Genomic DNA, 11,783 nt, shown 5'->3' on the forward strand with positions numbered 1-11,783 from the left:
AAGAAATCAGACCTCGACAACCAGCGAATTTTTTTTTTTTTTGAAAAAATCCCTAAGCCCCGGGGTCACAATTTCAGAAAAAATCTGACTTTCGGCAATTCACTGAAAAATGGTGCCCAACGGTTGCAAATGCTCCCCTCTTAGGTTTGGCGGTCGAAACAGAAGGCTTTTTATCACAGGACAAGAAATCAGACCTCGACAACTTAACCGGCGGAAGAAGATTTTTTTGAAATAATCCGTAACCCCCGGGGTCACAATTTCAGAAAAAATCTGACTTTCGGCAATTCACTCAAAAATGGTACCCAACGGTTGCAAATGCTCCCCTGAAAGGTTTGGTGGTCGAAACTGAAGGCTTTTTATCCCAGGACAAGAAATCAGACCTTGACAACTTAACCGGCGGAAGACGATTTTTTTGAAAACATCCGTAAGCCCCGGGGTCAAAATTTCAGAAAAAAACTGACTTTTGGCAATTCACTCAAAAATGGTTCCAAACAGTTGCTAATGCACATCTTTTTCACAAGGGTATTTACCAATCTGACCCGTACACCACTATGCACCAGGATAGGTGCTGTCTGTGGTGATGCTGGGCCTGTGCGCCATAAAGAACAAATAGACGGGGGAATGGAGCCGGGATCTATTACCCCACAGGGAGTGGCAAGTCTGCCCGCAAATGACTTAATTGATTTCCTACACCCCCCGCTTGGTACCCTGGTCTCTACGTGCTACGAGCCTGGCATTGGACTACCCAAGCAAGACCAGTCTGAAATGCTCTCGTCCTCATATGCCTCAATGCCGGAATTGGAGGCCTCTATTATTCTAAGCCCAATACGCAATCAAGATCCACAGCAATTGTCAAACTTCGATCCGCTAACAGTACCGACGCAAGCTACAGCCTATACGGGTCGGCAAAGCCCTTGCTCTGCAAAAACCAGCTGAACATTATGATACATCAGCTGAACATCATGATATTCGTAATGGTGTCATTGAAGATCCTCTGGGCCAAATCAACCTAATGGCCCCTCAGATAAAGCTATCACACCTACCTAGGGACCAGCGACCTCAAACCTGGAACCACCAAGCAGGGCAGAAAGAGGAGGAGCCCAGCTTAGGAGCTTTAAACCACCGGAAAAGAGATTGACTGCCACTATTTCCACCATCACCCTATTTCCACATCCTTTCTTGGAATGTGGCGGGATGGCTATCTAAGCAGGGTGATGTCGTCCTTCTGGATTTCCTTACAAAATTTCAGATTATATGTTTACAGGAGACATGGTGTTTAGATCTCCGTGTCCCTTCTTTACAGGGATACGAAGCCTTTGCTACCCCTGCGATAAAATCAAATTCCCGAGGCCGACCTAGTGGTGGTCTGGTCACTTTTGTTTCTACCAAGCTAAAGTGCAAGGCCCGGCAACAGCAGTGGGTGAAGAGCAACAATTTACAAATCTTACTTATTTCTAGTAGTGAAGGAGGAGATTTCCTTTGCTTTAATATATATATCCCTCCCATAGGCACCCCTCCCCAGTCGTTACAAATCTGGGAAGATTTAGAGCTATGTTTGGAGAAGGCTGAATTAGAACTCCCTGGCATAGATATCCTGCTGGCAGGTGATTTCAACGCCAGGATAGGAAATGACATTAATACGTACTGCTCTAAATCTCAGTTCCTGCCAGAGGCAGATTGGTTTATTCCCTGGTCCTCTGAAGATAAGGTCTTGAATAAGGCAGGCATTACATTAATGGAGACTGCCTTCAAACATAATTTGTATAATTTGCATGGTACCCATATGGATAGGTCTGGGGGTGTTTTTTTTCCTTTTCTTGGGCCTAGAGGTGCGAGCGTTATTGATTATATCCTGGTCTCCCCAAAATTCTTGGAGAGGTCACAGGGCTTCAGGACTTTCAATAGAATTGAGAGTGATCATCTTCCTATATCAATCTCACTAATTCCCCGTGGGTTGGAGGATCCGCAATACCGCAATCACTGTGCATACCCACCTCCAACTCTGGCCCTTCGTAGGCGTAAATGGAACAGCGACCTGGAATCTAAAATCAAACAACACCTGCATTCATCAGACTTACTGGCCTTGAGAGACCAGTGTATCTTATCTAATTCTGACCCCTTTTCAACATTTCAGCAGGTCTCAGAGTCGCTCTTCCCACTACTCACGAACTCCAATCCTCCCAAACAACAAAACAATTCGAGGGCCTGGTTTGACAAAGACTGTAGGAATCTAAGATCTTTGCTTAGGAAATTACAAAATAAGGTAAAACAGGAAGGGACCCTGTCCTCAGTGGAAAACCTGCACAGGTGGCGTTCTCATTATAAAAATACTCTAAATCTTAGAATAGAATCATAGAATCATAGAATCCTAGAGTTGGAAGAGACCACAAGGGCCATCGAGTCCAACCCCCTGCCAAGCAGGAAACACCATCAGAGCACTCCTGACATATGGCTGTCAAGCCTCTGCTTAAAGACCTCCAAAGTAGGAGACTCCACCACACTCCTTGGCAGCAAATTCCACTGTCGAACAGCTCTTACTGTCAGGAAGTTCTTCCTAATGTTTAGGTGGAATCTTCTTTCTTGTAGTTTGGATCCATTGCTCCGTGTCCGCTTCTCTGGAGCAGCAGAAAACAACCTTTCTCCCTCCTCTATGTGACATCCTTTTATATATTTGAACATGGCTATCATATCACCCCTTAACCTCCTCTTCTCCAAGCTAAACATGCCCAGCTCCCTTAGCCGTTCCTCATAAGGCATCGTTTCCAGGCCTTTGACCATTTTGGTTGCCCTCCTCTGGACACGTTCCAGTTTGTCAGTGTCCTTCTTGAATTGTGGTGCCCAGAACTGGACACAGTACTCCAGGTGTGGTCTGACCAGAGCAGAATACAGTGGCACTATTACTTCCCTTGATCTAGATGCTATACTCCTATTGATGCAGCCCAGAATTGCATTGGCTTTTTTAGCTGCCGCGTCACACTGTTGGCTCATGTCAAGTTTGTGGTCAACCAAGACTCCTAGATCCTTTTCACATGTACTGCTCTCAAGCCAGGGGTCACCCATCTTGTATTTGTGCCTCTCATTTTTTTTTTTGCCCAAGTGCAATACTTTACATTTCTCCCTGTTAAAATTCATCTTGTTTGTTTTTGCCCAGTTCTCTAATCTGTCAAGGTCGTTTTGAAGTGTGATCCTGTCCTCTGGGGTGTTAGCCACCCCTCCCAGTTTGGTGTCATCTGCAAATTTGATCAGGATGCCCTTGAGTCCATCATCCAAGTCGTTGATAAAGATGTTGAATAAGACCGGGCCCAAGACAGAACCCTGTGGCACCCCACTAGTCACTCTTCTCCAGGATGAAGAGGAACCATTGATGAGCACCCTTTGGGTTTGGTCAGTCAGCCAGTTACAAATCCACTGAGTGGTAGCAGAGTCAAGACCGCATTTTACCAGCTTCTTTACAAGAATATCATGGGGCACCTTGTCAAATGCCTTGCTGAAATCAAGGTAGGCTACATCCACTGCGTTCCCTTCATCTACCAGGCTTGTAATTCTGTCAAAAAACGAGATCAGGTTAGTCTGACATGACTTATTTTTCAGAAATCCATGCTGACTATTGGTGATCACAGCATTCCTTTCTAGGTGCTCACAGACTGTTTGCTTAATGATCTGCTCCAGAATCTTCCCTGCTATTGATGTCAGACTGACAGGGCGGTAATTATTTGGGTCCTCTCTTTCCCCCTTTTTGAAAATAGGGACAACATTTGCCCTCCTCCAGTCTGCCGGGACTTCGCCTGTTCTCCAGGAATTCTCAAAGATGACTGCCAGTGGTTCTGAGATCACATCTGCCAGTTCTTTTAATACTCTTGGATGCAGTTCATCTGGCCCTGGAGACTTGAATACATCCAAACTAGCCAAGTATTCTTGTACTATCTCCTTAGTTATTCTGGGCTGTGTTTCCTTTGCTGAATCATTTGCTCCAAATTCTTCAGGTCAGGCATTGTTTTCTTTATCGGAGAAGACTGAGGCAAAGAAGGCATTGAGGAGTTCAGCCCTTTCTGTGTCCCCTGTTTGCATTTCACCATCTTCTCCTCTGAGTGACCCCACTGTTTCTTTGTTCTTCCTTTTGCTACGAACATACCCATAAAAGCCTTTTTTGTTGCTTTTAACCTCTCTAGCAAGCCTGAGTTCATTCTGTGCTTTAGCTTTTCTGACTTTGTGTCTACACGTGCTCGCTATTTGTTTGAATTCCTCTTTGGTGGTTTCCCCCCTTTCCCATTTTTTGTACACATCCTTTTTTAATCTTAATTCAGTTAAAAGTTCTTTAGATAGCCACCCTGGATTCTTTAGGCACCTTCCATGTTTCCGTCTCATTGGTATTGCCTGACGTTGTGCTTTTACTATCTCCCTCTTAACAAACTCCCAGCCATCATGAACTCCCTTTCCTTTTAGTATTGCTATCCATGGGATCTCACCCAGCACTTCCCTAAGTTTTATGAAGTCGGCTTTCTTAAAGTCAAGAAATTGAGTCCTAGTATGCTTGGCTGCTCCTTTCCGCTGTATAGTAAACTTCAGAAGAGCATGATCACTCGCGCCTAATGATCCTTCCACTTCTACCCCACTAACCAGGTCATCAACATTGGTTAGGACCAGATCTAAAATGGCTGTTCCTCTTGTTGCTTCTCCCACTTTCTGGACAATGAAGCTGTCTGCAAGGCCAGTGAGGAATCTGTTTGACCTTATGCTAATAATAATAATAATAATAATAATAATAATAATAATAATAATAATAATTTATTATTTATACCCCGCCCATCTGGCCGGGCCTCCCCAGCCACTCTGGGCGGCTTCCATAAAAACCAAAAATACAGTAAAATGTCACACGTTAAAAACTTCCCTGAACAGGGCTGCCTTAAGATGTCTCCTGAATGTCAGATAGTTGTTTATCGCTTTGACATCTGCTGGAAGGGTGTTCCACAGGGCGGGCGCCACTACCGAGAAGGCCCTCTGCCTGGTTCCCTGTAGCTTTGCTTCTCGCAGTGAGGGAACCGCCAGAAGGCCCTCGGCGCTGGACCTCAGCGTCCGGGCAGACTGATGGGGGTGGAGACGCTCCTTCAGGTATACTGGACCGAGGCCGTTTAGGGCTTTAAAGGTCAGCACCAACACTTTGAATTGTGCTCGGAAACGTACTGGGAGCCAATGCAGGTCTTTCAAGACCGGTGTTATATGGTCTCGGCGGCCGCTCCCAGTCACCAGTCTAGCTGCCGCATTCTGGATTAGTTGTAGTTTCCGCGTCACCTTCAAAGGTAGCCCCACGTAGAGCGCATTGCAGTAGTCCAAGCGGGAGATAACCAGAGCATGCACCACTCTGGCGAGACAGTCCGCAGGCAGATAGGGTCTCAGCCTACGTACCAGATGGAGCTGGTAAACAGCTGCCCTGGACACAGATTTGACCTGTGCCTCCATGGACAGCCGTGAGTCCAAAATGACTCCCAGGCTGCGCACCTGGTCCTTCAGGGGCACAGTTACCCCATTCAGGACCAGGGAATCCTCCACACCTGCCCGCCTCCTGTCCCCCAAAAACAGTACTTCTGTCTTGTCAGGATTCAACCTCAATCTGTTAGCCGCCATCCATCCTCCAACCGCCTCCAGACACTCACACAGGACCTTCACCGCCTTCACTGGTTCTGATTTAAAAGAGAGGTAGAGCTGGGTGTCATCCGCATACTGATGAACACCCAGCCCAAACCTCCTGATGATCTCTCCCAGCGGCTTCATATAGATGTTAAAAAGCATGGGGGAGAGGACAGAACCCTGAGGCACCCCACAAGTGAGGGCCCAAGGGTCTGAACACTCATCCCCCACCACCACTTTCTGAACACGGCCCAGGAGGAAGGAGCGGAACCACTGTATAACAGTGCCCCCAGCTCCCAGCCCCTCAAGACGGTCCAGAAGGATGCTATGGTCGATGGTATCAAACGCCGCTGAGAGATCCAGCAGAACTAGGAAACAGCTCTCACCTTTGTCCCTAGCCCGCCGGAGATCATCAACCAGTGCGACCAAGGCAGTTTCAGTCCCATGATGAGGCCTGAATCCCGACTGGAAGGGATCCAAATGGTCCGCTTCTTCCAGGCGTGCCTGGAGTTGTTCAGCAACCACTCGCTCAATCACCTTGCCCAGGAATGGAAGATTTGAGACTGGGCGATAGTTGGCCATCGTGGCCGCATCTAAAGATGGTTTTTTAAGAAGCGGTTTAATAACCGCCTCTTTCAGCGGGTCTGGGAAGGCTCCCTCACGGAGGGAAGCATTCACCACCCCACGAAGCCCATCGCCCAGTCCTTCCCGGCTAGCTTTTATAAGCCAGGATGGGCAAGGATCCAGGAGACAGGTGGTTGGTTTCACTCGTCCAAGCAGCCTGTCCACATCCTCGGAGGTAACAGATTGAAATTGATCCCACTCAACTTGACTAGACAGAACTCTAGCATTCTCCCGCCCCGGCCCTGCTCCCACGGTGGAGTCTACTTCTTCCCGAATCTGGGCGATTTTATCTGCAAAAAACTTTGCAAAATCATTGCAGGAGAACATGTGGCCTGTACTGGGCCCCGATGTTGCAGGTGGTTCCGCTAAATTGTGAACCACCTGAAAAAGTCTCCTGCTGCTGTTTTCTGCAGATGCAATAGAGGCGGTGAAGAAATTCTTCTTCGCCGTCGCTATCGCCACTTGGTAGGCTCGACGTTGAGCTCTAACCTGTGTCTGGTCAGATTCGGAATGAGTTATCCGCCACCGGCGCTCTAGCCGTCTCAACGATTGTTTCATTGCCCTCAGATCCGTGGAAAACCACGGGGCTGTCCGGGCTCCATGCAATCGGAGAGGGCGCTTCGGAGCCAAACAGTCAATAGCCCTGGTTAACTCCACATTCCAGCGGGCCACCAGGGAATCGGCTGAAAGGCCATCAACATGGGATAAAGCATCCCCTACCACTCTCTGGAAACCATTTGGATCCATTAAGTGGCGGGGGCGGACCATCCGAATTGGTCCCACCTACCTGCAGAGGGGATGGGTCGCAGAGAAGTCCAGTTGTACCAGGAAGTGATCTGACCATGGCACTTCTTTCATTTCGCTTTTACTTAGTGTCAGATCACCAACATCCATAGAGGTAAACACCAGGTCCAAGGCATGTCCACGGCTATGGGTTGGGCCAGACTTATTCAGGGACAGCCCCATGGAGGCCATGCTTTCCACGAAGTCCCGAGCGGCCCCTTGTAAGGTCGTGTCGGCATGGATGTTAAAATCCCCTAGGACGACCAGGCTAGGTGTCTCCAGGAGAACATCCGCCACGACCTGGAGCAGCTCGGGCAGGGAATCCTTGGTGCAGCGGGGAGGTCGGTACACCAAAAGGAATCCTGTACTGCCCCTATTGCCCAACTTCCAGAACATGCACTCAGAAAACTGGGTCTTCCCAATAGGACGCCTGGTGCAAACTAATGACTTCCTAAAAATCACTGCAACCCCCCCTCCCCGCCCACGTGACCTGGGTTGCTGTGCGTAAGAGAAACCTGGTGGACAAGCAGCGGCAAGGACAGGCCCATCTGCTTCATCCAACCAAGTCTCTGTTACACATGCCAGGTCAAATCCTCCATCCATGATCAAGTCATGGATGGCAGTGGTCTTACGAATCATTGACCTGGCATTGCACAGCAGCACCTTCAGGTCACGTGGGTATCCCTTGCTGATTCTAGTATCCATCCGGACAGGACCAGACCCGGAGGCAGGGATAGTCCTCAGACAACGACTAAACCTGCCTCCTCTGTAATGACATGGTCTGGTCTTAGCGTAACTCCTCCTCCTACCCGTGATCACTGAGATCGGTTGTCCCAGTGCATCCCCCCCTTTGGAACATGCCCCAGCCATTTTGTGGGCTGGGGCCCACTCCCCGGCAGCCCTGAACCCTCCCCCTAAAAACAAAATAACACCTTAAACAAACAAACAAAACCAATAAAACAATACAAACAAAAAAATGTAAAAATTACAAAAACATCAAAATAAAAAAATAATAATTCCCCAAGCCCAACCAAACATCCATCCCACCCCCACCCCCCACATACAAAAAATCCAAAGAAAATTTTTAAAAAACATTTTAAAAACACTCTGTGCCTCTCCGGCAGTAACAACTGTCCTAGTGAGGCCTGTCAGGCCCCGCCCTGGGCCAGGTGGTAAGTGGCAGGGAGGAGCAGGGCCCTCAGGCACTCCCTCAGGGGACTCCTCCTGGGCAGCAGGCAGCAAGCAGCACGCAGTCCTTGTGAGGCTTCAGGCCCCGCCCCAGGCCAGATGGTAAGTGGCAAAAGCAGGGCCCACAAGCACTCACTCAGGGAGTCTTCCTGGGCAGCAGGCAGCAAGCAGCACGCAGTCCTTGTGAGGCCCCAGGCCCCGCCCCAGGCCAGATGGTAAGTGGCCAAAGCAGGGCCCACAAGCACTCACTCAGGGAGTCTTCCTGGGCAGCAGGCCGCAAGCAGCACGCAGTCCTTGTGAGGTTTCAGGCCCCGCCCCAAGCCAGATGGTAAGTGGCAAAAGCAGGGCCCACAAGCACTCACTCAGGGAGTCTTCCTGGGCAGCAGGCCGCAAGCAGCACGCAGTCCTTATGAGGCCCCAGGCCCCGCCCCAAGCCAGATGGTAAGTGGCAAAAGCAGGGCCCACAAGCACTCACTCAGGGAGTCTTCCTGGGCAGCAGGCAGCAAGCAGCACGCAGTCCTTGTGAGGCCCCAGGCCCCGCCCCAAGCCAGATGGTAAGTGGCAAAAGCAGGGCCCACAAGCACTCACTCAGGGAGTCTTCCTGGGCAGCCTGCTTGTGAGTGTTGTGCCACTTGTTCAGACAGTTTTGTAATAGAGGATGTGGCTAGGTCAATTTTTGCCGTCTGGTCATCCACCTTCTTGTTTAAGATTGCAAATTGTTCTAGCATTTCTTTTAAGAAGGTATCAGATCCTCCTGCAGCCATATCCTCTGTTGTTGGCTGTTCAACTTCCTTTAATACAGCTGGGACGGATGATCTGCGTGGCTGAGTAGTCAAGGTTGTTTGCACAAGTTGAGTTTGCTTGGCTTTCGTTTTCGCAGATCTTGTTTTCGGTGGGCCACTCATTCCACACCTGTCTATGAGTCAAGGTCAAATTGTCTATTATCCCATGGGAAAGACAGTTCCCAAATGTAAATAACAGAACAGCAGAGAGTCAAAATAAAGTTTGTTCCCAGGCACTTATAAATCCAAAATTCCACTAGGGGGAGTATTATTACAGTTCAGAAAAGGAAGAAAGAAGTTTATCCACCATTAAAGTCCCTGCAGTCCCAAACAGTTTAACAATAGTCCTTCAAACTTTTTAACTTACAGAGCACTTCCCAAGTTGCCACAAAGTCTCATTTAAAAGGTGCAAGTTACAGTTCCTTAATTGTATCTTTCAATGACACTCAACTGTAACAATTTCTATTTTAGATACAGTTTCCGCAATGACAGTTCTCTTTTCTCCTGTCAGTCCGATGTTTGGTGGCTTAAATTTTTATAATCCGTAAAGAGGAGGAGAGTCCCAATTGAAATCCAACACAATAAAGAAAAAAACTTGCCTTTTCCTTTTTACATACCAGTTCCGTCAACGCACGATAGTTCCAAATTTATAGTCCCTTTAAATTGCTTCCAGCTTGTCAGTTTCTTTGCCTTTAATCTTTAAGCACTGCCAGGAAACGGACTTCCTGTTTTTCGTCCCCCGCTTTCAGCCGAATTCAAAATTTGTAATCCCAAAAAGAATGGTCCTTACTCACGAGTAAGTAATTTAGAGTCCGATGTTTCAGGAAGAAAGGTCAGCGCTCATCAGCAGCAGCAGCCGCGCGGCTTCACTCCCGCAGAAAGAGCGATGAACTCACAGCACCGCTTCCCCTCCACGCTTCCGGAGCCCCTTACGGGGTCCCTTCTTCGTTTTGGGGGTCGCTCCAGGTGCCCGCCGAGTCCCACGGCCACGGGCTCACTCTGCCCGTGGTTTTTCTTGGTGGGTCGTCGCTGTGCCGCAGCGGACGACCCTTTTTTGCGGAGCCCCTCTTCAGAGACCGAAGAGGACTGCAATTGCTGTTTCGCGCCGCCTCCGGAAGTCAAGCTTTTGGCACCATTTTTGAGTGAATTGCCAAAAGTCAGATTTTTGCTGAAATTGTGACCCCGGGGCTTAGGGATTTTTTCAAAAAAAAAAATTTTTTGCCGGTTAAGTTTTTGAGGGCTGATTTATTTTCCTTTGATAAAAAGACTTCTGTTTCCATTGCCAAAGCTTTCAGGGGAGCATTTGCAACCGGTTGGCACCATTTTTGAGTGAATTGCCAAAAGACAGATTTTTGCTGAAATTGTGACCCCGGGGCTAAGGGATTTTTTCAAAAAAATATTTTCTGCCGGTTAAGTTTTTGAGGGCTGATTTCTTGTCCTGTGATAAAAAGCCTTCTGTTTCGAGTGCCAAACCTTTCAGGTTTTGGCACCATTTTTGAGGGCTAATTCTGTTTCCGATGATAAAAACCCATCTGTTTGCACCAAAAAAAACTTTCAGGGGATCGTTTGCAACAGTTTGACTGTGCGGCTTAGGGATTTTTTCAAAAAAAGTTGTTGAGACGTCGAGAGGCCGAATCCACTGAAAAAAATTTCAGGGGATCGTTTGCAACAGTTTGCCAACATTTTTGAGTGGATTGCAGAACGCCAGATTTTTAGCAGAAATTGTGACCTTAGGGATCTTTTCAAAAAAAGTTGTTCAGACATCGAGGGCTAATTCTGTTTCCGATAATAAAAACCCATGTGTTTCCACCGAAAAACCTTTCAGGGGATCGTTTGCAACATTTTGGCACCATTTTTGAGTGAATTGCAGAACGTCAGATTTTTAGCAGAAATTGTGACCGCGCGGTTTAGGGATTTTTTCAAAAAATGTTTTTGAGACGTCGAGGGCTAATTCTGTTTCCGATGATAAAAACCCAATTGTTTCCACCAAAAAACCTTTCAGGGGATCGTTTTCAACAGTTTGGCACCATTTTTGAGTGAATTGCAGAACGTCAGATTTTTGCTGAAATTTTGAACGCGCGCCTTAGGGATTTTTTCAAAAAGAGTTGTTCAGACATCGAGGGCTAATTCTGTTTCCGATGATAAAAACCAATATGTTTCCACCGAAAAACCTTTCAGGGGATCGTTTGCAACAGTTTGGCACCATTTTTGAGTGAATTGCAGAACGTCAATTTTTGCTGAAATTGTGACCGCGCGCCTTAGGGGTTTTTTCAAAAAAAGTTGTTCAGACGTCGAGGGCTAATTCTGTTTCTGATAATAAAAACCCATGTGTTTCCAACGAAAAACCTTTCAGGGGATCGTTTTCAACAGTTTGGCACCATTTTTGAGTGAATTGCAGAACGTCAGATTTCTAGCAGAAATTGTGACCGCGCGCCTTAGGGATTTTTTCAAAAAAAGCTGTTCAGACGTCGAGGGCTAATTCTGTTTCCGATAATAAAAAGCCATCTGTTTCCACCGAAAAACATTTCAGGCGATCGTTTCCAACAGCTTGCCAACATTTTTTAGTGAATTGCAGAACGTCAGATTTTTGCTGAAATTGTGACCGCGGATTTTTTCAAAAAAAGTTGTTCAGACGTCGAGGGCTAATTCTGTTTCCGATGATAAAAACCCATCTGTTTCCACCAAAAAACCTTTCAGCGGACCGTTTGCAACAGTTTGGCACCATTTTTGAGTGAATTGCAAAACGTCAGATTTCTGCTGAAATTGTGAACAAGCGGCTTA

This window comes from Podarcis bocagei, assembly GCF_964188305.1.
Source record: "Podarcis bocagei genome assembly, chromosome: 7".
NCBI lineage: Eukaryota > Metazoa > Chordata > Lepidosauria > Squamata > Lacertidae > Podarcis > Podarcis bocagei.